This window comes from Armigeres subalbatus, chromosome 2 (genome assembly GCF_024139115.2).
Source record: "Armigeres subalbatus isolate Guangzhou_Male chromosome 2, GZ_Asu_2, whole genome shotgun sequence".
Taxonomy (NCBI): Eukaryota; Metazoa; Arthropoda; class Insecta; order Diptera; family Culicidae; genus Armigeres; species Armigeres subalbatus.
Genome location: NC_085140.1, coordinates 111,896,971 through 111,912,528, shown reverse-complemented (window position 1 = coordinate 111,912,528; position 15,558 = coordinate 111,896,971). Strand labels below are relative to the sequence as shown.

At 37.5% G+C, this 15,558-nt stretch overlaps 1 protein-coding gene across 5 annotated transcripts in view; it reads left to right on the top strand.

Moving 5' to 3' along the window:
- The first annotated feature begins 640 nt into the window (after positions 1–640).
- Positions 641–15,558, top strand: part of LOC134210683 (MOG interacting and ectopic P-granules protein 1) — a 65,343-nt gene continuing 50,425 nt past the window's right edge. For 2 of the 5 annotated variants that reach the window (XM_062686881.1, XM_062686878.1), the window contains exon 1: positions 641–1,041. The gene's annotated coding sequence lies outside the window, so the exon portion shown is untranslated. Of the gene's footprint in view, positions 1,042–1,522; positions 1,583–15,558 lie in introns of all 5 variants that reach the window. The other 3 variants (XM_062686882.1, XM_062686880.1, XM_062686879.1) reach the window with 2 other exon arrangements.

The following is a 15,558-nucleotide window of genomic DNA, read 5'->3' as shown; positions in this document are numbered from 1 at the left end:
TGTAAAGATCTATAATTTATTTAATAAACTTATTTAAATTCATAAATCAAAATGGGCTTGAGCTATGCTATGCTACAGCTCGATTGGTTGTTGACGCATTTCTGACATTGCAATCCTGTAGATCAGAAACAATAGTTGAATTTATGGATTTAAATATTTTCATTTAATACTGGAGTTTTCGTGTATATTGTCAACAACTCTGAAACCCGCCACATTTGTGCATGAGGGTTTGATCTATTGCCATAAAAGGAGTAAGTAAATGATTCAATTTCAAGCATTTTCAAATTCGTCATTCTAATCCTACTAAGTAGACCTGCAACTAATATTTACACGTCCAACCGGAAGCATGGAATTGATAACGGAAACCCCCTTGCCTCATCTCCGCCAGTAAACAGCCTACTTCCGCTCTAAATAGACTTAACTTCCCTCAAACAATTTTCAATCATGCAATCATTTTTATTACATTTTGCACCAAGAGCTAAAGCTAAAAAAGTTTCAAAAGGCACCGCTGGATGGCGCACGACAGTTTCCTTTTTTTTCGCGCGCCACCAAGAGCAAAATTGAACTTCCTGTTGCTGTTGCGACGACTTGCCGCCGTCGACTGAAGAGCAAACGTCAGCCTTCGGGCCCGACTCGACTTGTCAGTCACAGACAAACACTCGTGCCGTTCGGCCGTCTCTTTCACAGTGCTGCTCGCTAAATACATACCCGCGGTAGTATATCAGTTCAGTTTGTTAGGTGCAACGGGATCAACGCGCGTGGAGGAGCTTCTGTCGCGATTACACATTCTGCAGAAACGGGCCTGCTGTATACAAAATAGCAGGGCGAGTGAGCGAGCAAGAAGTTGACGCCATTTTATGTTTTTGCGCTTACACGCACCAAGACGAGGGATCGCCGTCCGTCAGTGAGTTTGAGTTGGTGTTCTGTGCAGTTTCGTGAAACCTCTTCTCTCGCGGGTGGTGAATAAAAAACGCGACTTTTTCCGATCAAGTGCCGCCCGGAATGCAATGAAAAGTGCATCAAAGTGAGCATTGTCGCAAGGTATGATGTTTTTCGGTGAAGTTTGGCGGTCCCGACCGCGGTTGGTGGGTTAATTTTGTGAATCAAAGTTGGCTGGTCCATTTTTTGTCTCCCTGGCCATTGTGAAAAGTGAAGCATGTATAGTAGCCTGGCTACAACAATGATCGTCGCTGCTCGGCTTGCTGTGGTTCACGATACGACGACGATGTTGGCGGTAGAACTTGTGCCAGTATGGGTGCTATCGAATGTCAGTGCTCGGTCTCGCCGAGGCAGGGATGTGTGCGTGTTTATTTGGGGGATCCGAGCGAGTGTTGTTTGGCACTAGGTCAGCGTTGTCAGTTCCACAGGATATTTACCAGGAAGAATTTGTGTATCAGATTCAGCGATGATCATGATAACGAAAAAAAAATGTGATAAGTGACGTTCGCGATCGGAATTTATTATTTTTCATTTTTGGTAGAGAATTAAAACATGTTTTTTGTTTCACATTATAATTTTTCAGTGTTCTGTATACTACAAAATTGAGGATTATTTAGTTTTATCTGGAATAGTCAAGTATCAAGTAAGTATCCAGATTTACTAATATTATGTGGAATGCGTAATCTATAAAATTCTTATGTGATTCGTCCATATTTTTGTTCACGTTAAAATGCTTTTTCGAACAAAAATTTATGCTTTTTGCCTTTCTCGTACAACAAAGTTGTACCGAAAGGCTATCATTTCACTCCAAAATCGAACTTTTTATAGAAGTCTCGGTGACTTATGATGTTATGTACCAATCGACTCAGCTCGTCAAACTGAACAAATGTCTGTCTGTCCGTGTGTATGTGTGTGTGTGCGCACACGAAAACCGAAAAACATTAGCCCCTTTTTCATATAGTAATTCTTAACCGATTTTCTCGCAACAAGTTGCATTCGACAAAGACAAAGCCTTGTTGATCACTATTAAATTAGATAACAATCGACCATTGCGTTTAAAAGTTATTAAGAAAATGGAATCGAACTATATCGCCATATAAGGTTGGTGTCTTGGCTAAATGCGAGAAAGGCAGTATCACCACTCGGTGAATTAAGTTGGGTTTTTTTTATTTTATCAGTGACCATCAAATAAATTAAAGTTCAAAATATGTTTTGGTGCATTGTGCTCTGCAAAAAAAAATAGAAAAATTATTAAAATTCATCGTATTTGATGAGTACCATTTGGAAAAATTGAAAGTTAATTTCAAACGTGTCAAATAAACATTTTTGGCAGAATATCTAAGAAATCTCTTTTTATTGTATTGGCCTAACATTTTCCAGAAATAATGTATATTTTAGTTGCGGAGCAATAGCAATAATTATTTATGATTAGACGAATATTCTAATCAATAATAAATTATAATTGTATTTATTTAACATATTTTTGACAGTATCGAGATTAAGTGCCGACATATCGCACCCCTCTCTCCCTTTGCGTTTGAGCTCTTCAAATTATTTTGCCATCCTCAGCCGTTTTTTTTACCGAGAATCCAATAATTGAAATCTTGTTACAATAAATCACCAAAGTTCTAAAGTTTATTTGTCAAACTCCGTTAATATATTACCAACAATTTGACTAAATTGATTTTTCACCGTTCAGTATGGGAAAACGTACTTTTTTACATTTCACATTACATTTTTGCTGTTAGTGGCTTCAATTAATCGTCAATCATTTGACTCAATAAATTAGCATATAGATTAAGAAACTTGATTTAGACTTCTGTACATTTTGGACCCTCCTGGTGACATTTTTTTTAATTTCTGCATTTCTCATTGGCTTCAGAAAAATATGTTGTTCAGCATCTATTTCACTGGTTTCCCGTGCGAAAATAGCGATATTTAGATGAAATTTCGAGGAAATAAGTTTGTTCACGAAGGGGAGTGTTACGATCAAAAGTAGAAATAGCTGAAAATCCCAGAACGCACACAATAAGTTTTTGCCAAAATTGTGAATTTTAAGCGCAGGAATTTTCTTATTAATGCATGCTGATTGAAAGATAAGACTTTGCTTTGGCTCAATTGCCCAGGGAAAATTAAAAATTCGACTTTGAAGTGACTAAATAAAGGATGTCCAAAATGTGTACATTTGAGGGCCCAAAATATGTTGCACTGTCCAAAACGAAGAATATTTTTATTTCAGAAAATTACAATTCTCAGCGATTTATCAGCACTTGATATCAATTTCAAATTACTATTTCATAATTGAGTCTTCCATCTATGAAATGGTGTGATTTCCGCCTTTATGAAACGTGCCATTTGATGCATATAAACAGATATCGGTAAGCACTTCCTTTTGGTGTCCAAAATGGAACATTCACCCTAGTCTGAAAGATGGCGAAAAACTTTGCCGAAAAAGTACGTAGCTTCGAGGTCTACAAAAATGTTATTACGCTTTGAAAATTGATTGTTCATACCATATGCAAGAAATCAATGTTTTTGCCAGCACTACCGGAACACCTATGGCTGTCAGAGGACAAAACCCATCTTCCTTCTTGTTGGAATTTGGAAATTCAAACTTTCCCTTTCTTGTACAAACGTATTTACTCGGAAAGCGAGGAAGCAACCAATCGGGCTCAAATTTTGCACAGTTGTTTGGGACCCATTGATTTGAAAAAATGACCATGATGCCCCACCTTCATGTGTATGTGCGTGTTTGTGCACACCAAATATAAGAAACATTTGCCAACTTTTTATATAGTAATCCTTAATCGATTTTTTCACGACAAGTTGCTTTCAACCAGGGACAAAGTTATTCACTATTGAATTTGATAACGACCAGTCAATTATTTCAAGTTATGCTGAAAATGGTGGATTTTTCACTTAGTCACATTGTAGTATATAGATGAAGCGTTAAGAAAAATAAACAATGTTATTAACAATTGTTATTGCCAACAAGATACAGCGCGGCGTTCAACGAATTGCAAAAAATGGTCCTTTTTAGGGCCAAGAGTTCGTTTCAATGTTTCTTTGGCTAGTAGTGAAAGCGCTTTTATTAGATAAGCAGCGCAATCCTACCAGCAAAGTAAACCAATTTAGGCGTCAAATCACTACACACGTATATACAGAAGCGTTTGTAAACGTTATAAGATAGGCTGATTTTGTTGGTATGCACCTAAGTAAGGAGAAGTGTAACAATTATATCGAGAAAGGCTGGGTTTTTGAAGGAATTTATCATGAAGTAAATTTCCCAAATTAATTCACTATCTTTAGACCTTGCAAAAACGTGTCTCATGATATGCTACATATCGTATTTTTTATTTCTCTCTGGATTCAATCTCTGTCCCAGAAATTAAACAAGTTAAGTGATTATTTTCTTTTTTTGTAGAGCAGCCAATTTGTTGACTCCTAATGCGAAAATAACGTGCTATTCACTATGCCCTTTCATTCATTAAGTTCACCTGCTTTTCGAAGTGCAAGATTTGATGTTAATTGTATCTAACATAAAAGTTTGTAAACCTAAAGTATTCCTTTCTTAGGCGCAAGAAAGGTAAAAAGTTGTCCCTACGTGAAAATTGTTAACTAATTGAAAGGTCAGTTGGTCACAAGTTAGCATTGTTATGGCGTAATTCTTGAATTGGACATCTGTCTTGAATGCTATAAGAAATCTAAAAATCTAAGATTTTTGACTCCACAAAATACAAATCAATGAATATAATTACTTCCGGTCACAGGTCATAAATTAAAGCAATCGTTGATTTCGATTTTTCAAATTTCTTCACGATGGCCTTGGAAAATAATTTTCTGTATTTGACAACTGTCTTTCTGTGCAGAATTTTTTGCGTCCATCCACTGTCATGGCATACTTCGTTCTCCCATAGTAGCACCATTTTTGTCTTCATACAAAAGTAGTGAACTAGCAAAGAAAATTCACAGGTCATAATTGAAAGTTATGCAAGGCTGCAATGATCCAGTGCGGGATGTAATGTCATTGAAGGAAAGAACTGAAAAACAAATTTTGTCCATATTAGGTTTCAAGACTTTGTTGATGGCATTTTGCTATAGAGTTACACATCTGAATCTTTGTCATTTAAAATTCATTGATACATGGCAATTTTGTATTAGACAGTGAATGTAGGATTGAACTTTTCTCAGATATAACCCAATGAGAAGAATAATTTTGCTGCTACAAAAGACCTAAACAATTATTCTATTATAACTGTAGCAATTTGCACAGGAAATGATAGACACAAAATTTATTATACTTCTCCAACATTGTCGGAGTGATTTGAAAAACGGATATTAATGCAAGATTGAACTTTTGTCATTTGTATTGGCCCGTTTACATATTCGCTAATTCTAGCGGCAATGCACTATCCGACAATACTAGCACGAAATTAGCATAATGTAAACGCTTATTAGCGATGACAATTCCTGTTTACATTGTGCCAATATCGCGCTAGTATTGTCGGATAGTGCATTAATCCCTGGAACAACGAATATGTAAACAAACCATACTCGATAATAATTATCATAAGTGCATTTTTTTTAATTAAAATTATGTTTTTATCACCACCAGCTGAATAAAATTGCTCTCAGAATCATGAAGAAAATAGAAAAACGTTTGCCTTTCATAGTAAACTTTTTGAAACATTATTTTTCTGTTCCTTCTTACTCTTGCATCGCCAAATTGCCTATTAGATTAGCTATTATACTTCTTGCCAATGAAGAATTCTTACAAATTCGTAGGTGACACAACTATAGACCAAATAGGTCGGCTTTTATTTTCGAATATAAAAATAGTTTTGCTTCAATATCTATTACATCCTTCATTCCATTTTAATACCGCTACTACAACTCCATTGAATAATAATAAAGTACGCAACACTGCCAAGTCAGCATGTGCGAATGAATGTACGACGGCGAGCGTATGATGGGTGGGGTTGGTGCCTGGCGGTGGACGCAGGAGGAGTGAGCTGCTGTTGTACACACAGGCAGACAGGCGGAACACGACGATGGGTCTGTCAGAGCGGTGGTGACTGGGGCAACACCGTGTTAGCAAGGGGTGGGCGGGTGGAATGGCAAGGGGTGGCGGTGTGTTGTGAACTTTTTAAAAACAGTGCTCTGCAGTGGGGCCCCGAGTCTCCGCCTCGCAAATCCAATATGGCGGCCGGGGGCAATTAATCTGCATCCAGGTCCCAAAAACGGTCCAGAATCCTTAGATTCACGGCATATCCGGCAGAATCGCTTGAAAACAAACAAAAATTGGTGTGCGTGGTGGACACAAGTTGATGCTTTGCTTTGGTGAGCTGTTGGTAGTTGTGTGTTTCACAGAGCTCGTCTCCTCGACCGCGATTACAACAGTTTGACTCTCGCGATTTCGCTTTTAAATGCTGCTCACAGCTGATTATATACAAATATCACATATTTCCCGTACGATTAGCTGGTGCACGCTGCTTGAAATGTCGTTCATTAACCCCAGATGCGTGGGAACTTCCGTAAAAAAGGAACTAATCCTGCATCTAACTTCAATGTCCCCGATGAAAATACGAACTGTCATCCCTTTCATTCAGCAAAATATCTTCTACCCCAAAAACATCCCCCACTTCATAGAGATCTCCTCCCACGACAGTAAATAAGCAATGTTTACATCTTTCGGCATCGGAAGGAACCGAAACCGCGATTAAAGTTCGCAGGATTCGCCTCCCGATGACGTGAAAATGCCTGGAAAATGTCTGCAAAAATTCCGACTGCGCCCCGCGTCGCGCGATGCAGCACCACAAAGCGAACCCAACTCCGGAGGGCCGAGCGCTAGTTGGTGAAAATTTTTCCTCCGCACAGGCAGGCTGCTGCTCTGTAGCAGCTTTGAGGTTAGGTTTCGAGGCACCACTACAACTACGAGTTCGTGGCGCGGCGACGGCGGCCAACAACAGGCGATCCACAATGGATCGGTATCGCCACAGCACAGCTCAGTACAGTAGAGTCGGACGTTCGTTGGTTGTCGATGACGGAGACTACTGCTGAGTGAGGAGGAGCTGCGCAGAGGTAGGGCCACGGGAGGCAAGTGTGCCTCGGAGGGTGCGGGGTGAACGAAAGCGATGAAAAGGCAGAAAACTGAACGATGAGGTGTTCCAGAAGAAGCAGCAGCAGCTGGCGGTGGAAAAAGGGATGGTGACAGACGAGACAGTGGAAGGTGGTGGAACGGGGGGAAACGGAGGAATGGTTCGTTGATGGGGTATTACTTGGAGGAACTTACCTCTGAAAGAGATTGTATTGCGTTTCTATGTACCGTAATTGAAATAGTCTTTCGAAGGGAGCTTGTTTCAGAGGCAGGATAGTGTCCTGAAAAAACTTGGAACTTGTCATTGAACAGATTGATGGTAATCTAGTCAATTACGGCAACATAATCATATCAGAAATTCTAGCAAGTTAGTATCGACGGTGCATTTTCTAAGCACACAATAGATTATGTAACGGTTCGTTCACCTCGTTACCCAGGTTGATTGTAAATCTGAGCACCAACAAGTGGGTGTATCTTGTCTGTATTTTATTGACTGAATTTTACAATGTATGATTAATGAGTGGTAACAATACTTACAAGAATCTGTGTTTTTTCTAATTCATGTAAATACGATTATTTCAATATACTGTTTTCCGTAAAATGGCATGCTGTTTTTAACTTTGCTTGTTGTTTTGTTTTGCTTTTTGTATCTTATCTATGAGTTTAGCTTCATTTTCTTATTTTATGTCTGATGATTATTTACACTTAGCGTAATTTTTCGATACATTTCTAAAGAGGTATCATAACCCATTTGAAGTTTAGGATTCATTTTTAAATACCGGTAAATTCCAATAAAATCACACGCACTTCTATAAAATCCTTCAAAATTTTGGAGTCATTGAAAAAAATCTTTCAAATTTTGAATTAATAAATATATTTGTTTTAATTTCACATATTTCTCTGAACTTCCACAGGAATGTCAGGAAGATCGAATAACGAACATCCAAAAAAATGATAATTGTAATTAATTTGGCAATTATGGTAACTAGTTGGAGATTTTGAGTATGAAACGAAATATTGGAAACGTGGGAATCACATCAACACTATTACTTATGTAGCATGTTACATTCTGCTGAAACTAATAGTAGCCTTTTTTATGATTGAATGTGTAAGCACACTACCCCCAAAATGCTTACAATGTGTTCCCCCCGAGAGCATCCTAAGACCGACCGAAAATAGTACTCGCCATCAGCCAATTGGTGCACATTCAAATATAATTATCGGTTTTCTCTACAGGAACTATCAATATTGTGATTATTCACTTCAATTAAAGTTGCCTATTTGCGGATATTCACTACTCGACATGGCTATTAATTACAGTGTTTGAAAACTCGATGTGCATATGCACAGTATGTGAAAGATTTAATTCGAAAAATATATTGTAGTAACCACTTTCCTTCGAGTTCTTCGATAGCTTTCGCATCTTAGCGGTTACTGAATGAATCCAAAATTTGCCAAGCGGACTGACGAAGAACTCACAATCTATTTCCAGCGCTAAAGCTTCCACATCATCATTTGAGGACAATGTAGCAAGCATCAATCTCCTGAGGTCGAGTGTATATTTTCATACAGAGTTTTTTTTAAACTCAGTTTTGAGGTCAATTTTAAATGTAAAATGTCCCGAAAAATTGTTATAAAGAAATAATGAATCAGGTGTGCAAGTTAGCCTAGCCTAGCGGTAAGATGCGCGGCTATAAAGCAAGACCATGCTGAGGGTGGCTAGGTTCGATTCCCAGTGCCAGTCTAGGCAATTTTCGATTTGGAAATTGTCTTGGCTTCCATGGGCATAAAAGTATCAGTTTAACCTCATGATATACGAATGCAGAAATGGTAACTTGGCTTAGAAACCTCGCAGTTAATAACTGTGGAAGTGCTAAATAAACACTAAGCTGCGAGGCGGCAATGTCCCAGTGGGGGATGTAATGTCAATGAAGAAGAAGAAGAAGTGTGCAAGTTTACTTCGATTTCGATATTATACTTTGCGTTCCCCTTATGGATTAATCAATTTTGAGGATTATAACACATTTTATTGTGGTTTTCACAGCTGCCTGTTCTAAGGAGCAGAAAGTAAAACCTTTCGCTTGATATATAAAGACCACCCACATGCCTTTTACTTATTTTTAAAAATATAGTTGTACTTAGGTATGGCGACAATTGGTACATCCACCCTATATCTAACAAATCTTTATCGCTATTCAAAATTTGACTAATATTGACTATCTGGACATAATCAGAATGCATTCGATTGATTTTAATATTATTGATTCAAGCCTTCTAAAATAAGGCGAAACATGAAATTTTTTGACATTTTTGTACTATTTCAAATTATGTACAAAGTTACCAACATGAAGATCTGATACTCCATGCAGGAAAAGAACTTTTCAATGGCTTTCTTTTGTACTACATAAGATGATGGAGCGATCTCTGCAAATGCCGTTTTTAGAAGTGTCCGGTATTGCGAGGTGTCCGGCGCTGGGGATCTCCCCCTATGTACAAAAATGTAAGACACACTTTCTGGTACTTAGCATTATTCGATCTGCTCGCAACAGGAACGAATCGTAGTTTGTCTGTTATTTCAAGCAGTAACCATTTAATTGGCATTAATTTGTATAATTTTTCGAATACGTTTTTCGTAAGCTAAATATGAATTCTTGAGGTATGACAAACTTGTAGTTAATAATTATTTGCGAACTTGTAGTGCTCGAATGTTATTTTTTCTGACTTAACGATGTTGTAAAAATATGTAGGAGGAAAAATGTCATTCTAATGACACTTGACATTTTAGAGGAATTTCACTCTCTAGCCTCAGATTTAATATTTAGAGCAATGTACTTTTGGACAAAAATTTAGGACCGTACAAGCGTTTCGGGTTCATAAATATGAAGTAAGGCTTCTTAAAAAATGTTGGACAAATTAGTCAAATGACTTTTTTTTTCAGAGATTATGGATTATTATTATTCATACTAAGGAGTGACCTGTGCTGTACATAACAGTCTACGGAGGGTCCCCAAAGTCTCGAAACCTATTTTCACCGGATTACTGTCCAACATACTTGAGTCTCCGAATGCCTTTGCTGGTGAGCCCAAGTGCACGCATTTTTCAACCATCTCGATTCTGTCACCACCGATACAAACTCATGATTGGGGACTCACGTTGTCTTCTCTAGACCCTTCTCCTATCATGTACTTCGCTGTCGACAAACCCGAAGTCAGAACTACTTAGTTTCGCTTTTCAGTTTGATAATATCTATGTCGTCGGCGAATTCAAATAGTTGGACGGATTTCGTGAAAATCATTCCACTTATGTCAATCCCTGACCGTCGTTCCTGACTCCCTCCAAAGTGTTGTTGAAGATCATCACTTTGACGTAACCCTCTGCGCGTTACAAATGGGCTCGAGAATGAAACTCGAACTATGCACATCACTCAATCCATCGTCGCCTCAATCAACCGTGTCAGTATATCCGGAAATCCGAAAGGATTAACTTTCAACGAGTTTAGCCCTGAGCGTTGCCCGATTTGGCTTAAATTTTGTCCAGAGCATTAGGACTTCAAATAGAACCAAATAAGAGGGCCCATTGGAAAAATTGAAAAAAGTTTTTTTTTTTCATATTAATTTCCCTAATAGGCCTGGTAGCGGGTCACTTTTTAGTGACTTGGTCACTTTTTTCGGGTAAGTCACTAAAAAGTCTCTTTTTTCGACCTCAAGTCACTAAAGTCACTTTTTCTCGCAAAAAGTCACTATTTTCAACTATTTTGAAACTATTGACTAAGATTTTTTTTTAAATAAAGCTTTATGTATCCGTCGGATGATGCTTTGATCATGGCGGAAATGAAATTACGGATCTTGGAAAAATGATCGCTCAGAAACTTCGCCAGCCATTTAACTCGCTGCTTTTATTGGCATTTCACCAGTAGCTAACTAAAGGTGTTTTATGTCACAATTTATAAATTGGTATACAGTCATGCAAGCAGGAGACCTGCCGATTCCAATTTTGTTTTAAAGCTTAAACTTTATACAGTAGGGGAAGGTGGGAAGACTTGATTCCTTGGGAGACTTGATCCCTTCGGAGACTTAATTCTCCGTTATTTTACCGAGAGCTATATTGCCGTAAATTGCATATCTGTCCCATCTTTGCTGGGTTTCCTATTCATATGGGACAAACATGCGATTCACATGCCACGCAAAATTTGAACAACTGCTCCTAATAATGACAAAATGCTATCATTTTTTCACAGCACAAAACCGTAAATATGCTAAATGATCTTCACTGATAAAAATGCTAACATCCCACCACATTTTCCGGATAATTGGATTTTGATTTGTTGCCTATGAGGAGACTTGATCCTTGAGACTTGAGAAGTTTGGCAAAACAAATTCAAGAAAGTATAAATTGTTGTTCTCAAGCGGCTATTTTTTTGTAGATGTGACAGGTGTAATGAAGGGTTTGCTCTAAAAAATAATTATTGAGTACCTGGATATCATAGAAAGAGAATCAAGGCTCCCCAATTTTAAAGATTGCATGCAATATCGAATTCCATAGCAAAAATCTTTCATGAATACGCACTGCAAGTTGGAAAATCTGCGTATTTTGGAGGAAAAATATTTAAAGTTCAGAGAGCATGATCCTGCAGGTCGTGCGTTCAATCTGCGTACTGTTGTTATTTTTGTACTTAAAATTCCAATAACTTCCGTGGCACATATGACAAATTGTAGAATTCTTTGCATCTTTCTTAAGCAGTTAATTTACATAATTTTCACTCATTCTTACAAGAAGAGAATGCTTATTCACGCAGATTTTTACCTAAAAATCATTTTTAGTAAAATAAAAACAGGTCTTATGAGTGATAACCATATTTCGCTCACTTCCAGTGGCGTAAAAATTTGATCTGCTCGCAAGACTACTCATAGTTTTTAGTAGTCCTGCGTTTGACTGATATTTAGTAAAATTTCCGTGGGATTAAAAGAGAGGGCAATACTATTTTACCTAGTCACTGAGTAGATAAAAGTTAGCCTGTACGATTTTCATTTTTCTTCTGAGTTCGTTTTAAAGCAGACCCCAGACGACGGAAAATTTTTTACAAACTCTTGATTACTGAAGAAAAAGATTGATGGTTGGTGGGAGTACCATGCCGGCCAAGCAGTGAAAATATTGAAGGAAAGTTTGATGAGAAAAGTATTTTCAATAGGGGTAACGGCTCAAACCTTGGCCCATTATGCTACGGCTGAGCACATTTATCGCTATAAATCTTCATATATTGCATTTCCATCCAGAATTATTCCACCAGCCGGCTTGCTTACATTTGGCTTTGATGCCAAATAGCAAAAAACGACGATGAACGTCCGCAATATCTCATTTAAACCAGCGAAAGTCTCGAGAGAAATGGCTAAAATATCGGCATCCGTGTCCCTATCATGTGGATAATTTTTCAGCCCACTTGGGACGAGTGATTGTTGATTTCGAACATACGAAAGATAAAGATGGGTTGCTGTTTATAGTACCAGTCGTTTTGCTTGCGTTGAATAAAGGCAGCATGCAAACAAATAGAGAAAATCAAATCATCTTATTGAGCGTGAATTCTAATTGGTTGCATGTAAAATACTACCACACTGATTGTGAGAGTGCGTTTAAGATTCCCCCAACAGCACGATTACCAAGGACATGCTAACGAAAATACTATTATATGTATCATTTATTTCCCAAATATTTACCATATTTGCAAGTGTAGAAGTTTAGAAAAATGAAAACTGTATTAAAAACTGCAATTGCAAAAAGGCTACATGTTCTAGCCCTCATGTTGTGCCTTCAAACAAATTACATACGTTAATTATTGGCTGCCGCATAATTTTGAGGTTTACTGCTAGTTGAAACCATGGCAGTTGTGTTGCTCTCGCTCTCGCGATACTCTCAAAGAAACTTTTTTCCAAAACGTAAACAATGCTTTAGGTGGGGGTGATGCATAACGCACTACTGAAGAAAGTCAATTGTAAGACTTATTCTAGGCAATTCCTTGCTTTGTACTGTGCATAAACAGTTATAGCTGTGCCAACTACCTGATATTATTACACAATTATTCATAAATACAATTATTGGATGCTTGTTTTTAACTCTGCCTGCATTGAAGTTTCATGATTGGTACGTGCGTTTGATTCCACTCCTCTCTATATCAATCAGCTGTTGTGAATCCTCTCAAAACTCTCACGTGTTTCAACTTCCCGAGTTGAAAGAATACTTTTTCGGTATCATTTTACAGATCAAAATGCTTTTTGCAAGCAATAATAGATCTAAATTATGATGAAGATATTTTTCAAGTAATTTGACTTGAAATTATTCACATGAAATGACGTTGAAAGTTTATCTAATGAAACATACGATCCATTGTATCTTTCCATTATTAAGTGAGAAAATGTTTGTAGGATTCGTGCGAAAGATGATAAAACTAAATATTCATACACTAATTGAATAATTTATTTGCAAAATTATGAAGAAAATGGTGTATCGAACCTCGAAAGGTTGATGCTTCAATCGCTTTTGCTTGAATCGTGTTTGGAAGCCGTAAGGTAGGCAATTATTTTTGGTATGTTCTGCGAATTAAAGCGATTATATCGTGATTCGAGAAAAGCATCATGAGGGTTCATTCACAAACTACATGACGTTTTAGGTTGTGGGAGGGTACTTGTCTGAGCGTTAAGGACTTTATAAATTTTAGAACTCTACCATATATAAAGCGTTACTAGGGGCTGGGTGTGGGTTGACAATAGTTTAGCGTTATGTAATTTGCGAAAGAAGCTTAACGGTTGAGTTGATTAACCTGTTTTTAAAAAAAATCCTCAGCAACTTAATCGCAAGCATTAGATATTCTATCTGCAGGTTATTTTCTCCAGTACGGGTTATTGGTGAGAATGTTTTGATTTAAGAGTTTCACCTACACTAGCGTAGTGCTACAAATCGAAAGCGCATGCCACCATTTGGCTACGGGTGCCCCCAGTATTGTCCAAAAAAGTTTTGGGTTATTATTTCGCTATACTAATGGAAATTGTGAAATAAAAATGATAGCTGACATAGTGTGGTTGTTATCCATTCACCTGATGTGCGAAAGCAGGTATGTTCATTCAGAAAACTCTTTTATTTGGCAAATGAAAAATTCTAGCACAGCCAGCGTGCATAAGTCAACGAAACATGGCTGCTAATAAACCGAGTCAAAGTGATTTTTCACGCCAGATAATTGCTTCTTATAGTTTAAGAAGTGTATAAATCTAGAGTTATGAAGCAGCTATATGTTTGATACACTTTTCTAAAGAAGCTGTGGTTAATATCTCCCTACAAATCGACGTATTATCGCTGAAATATTGATTTATTTGCGTGATGAGCCAATGTTACATCCAGGGCCAACATTACCGCCGGTTACCCTATATCTCTCGTCTGGGGTCTGCTTAAGAGAAAACAGTGGTGAGCGAAAAATGTTTTCCGCCACAAATTACGAAAAAAAGATTCTCATTCAACCCAAAAACGCTTGATTTCGTCTCATCGAACTTGCAACTGAAACAGAAAGTCACTATTTGGTCACTTTTTCTGCCACTGAAAGTCACTATTTGGTCCCTTTTTTCGTCAGCATTGGTCACTAAAGTCACTATTTTGACCTGCATGGGTCGCTACCAGCCCTGTAATATATATTCATGCAATTTGCGGGAAAAGAAAAGCTTTCAATTAATAACTGAGGAAATACTAAAATACTTGAAAGGTTAGGTTGAAAGTTGAAAGGTTACAGTTGGAATGTAGAGTCATAGATAAAGAAGAAGTAGATTTTCCTGCAAAATTTGTATACATTTTTAGTCGTTTCTCAACAGCACCAACTATAAAAGATCATAACTCGAATACCTACGAAGAACAGTAGAAACAAAGTTTCATGGTGAAAACCGAAGCAATTTTTGCAGCAATTGAAAGGTTAGATAGATAGAAGGTTGTATCAAAGACATGATCGCAAATGTAGCGTAGAATTGTGTATAGAACAATAGTGGATGCGAAATGCGATCATCAAAATTTTGTGCATGTTCATGCCGTATGGCTAATAGCCGAAATATAAGCTAATTGCTGTAAAAGGGAAGTTCCAAAACTGCTTGACCAATTTTTTTTAATAAATAATTAAATGCATTTGATCAATTGTTACAGTAGTTGTAGAAATCTCAAGGAGTTTACTAATCGATTAATATCAAAATCTCTTACTCGACTTAGTCGAGTCAAGTACGAGACACTGAAGACGACCTTACTGTCGAGGTCGAAATACGTGTCTGTCAAGATACAATCAAGTGGTGGTCTTATGACGATCACGACCTTTTACAGTACTGGTATGGCCAAAATTCGATTTTCATACAAAAACACGCTAAGAAAACCTGACCTCATTTTTTAGTATATCTAATGCTAAAGAAAGGCACAAACACAGCTAGGTGGATCAATAAGGGATTTTTATATTCTTTATTTCCGTAAATTTCGAATTGTTTTCAGTTCTTCACTTGTCATGAAAT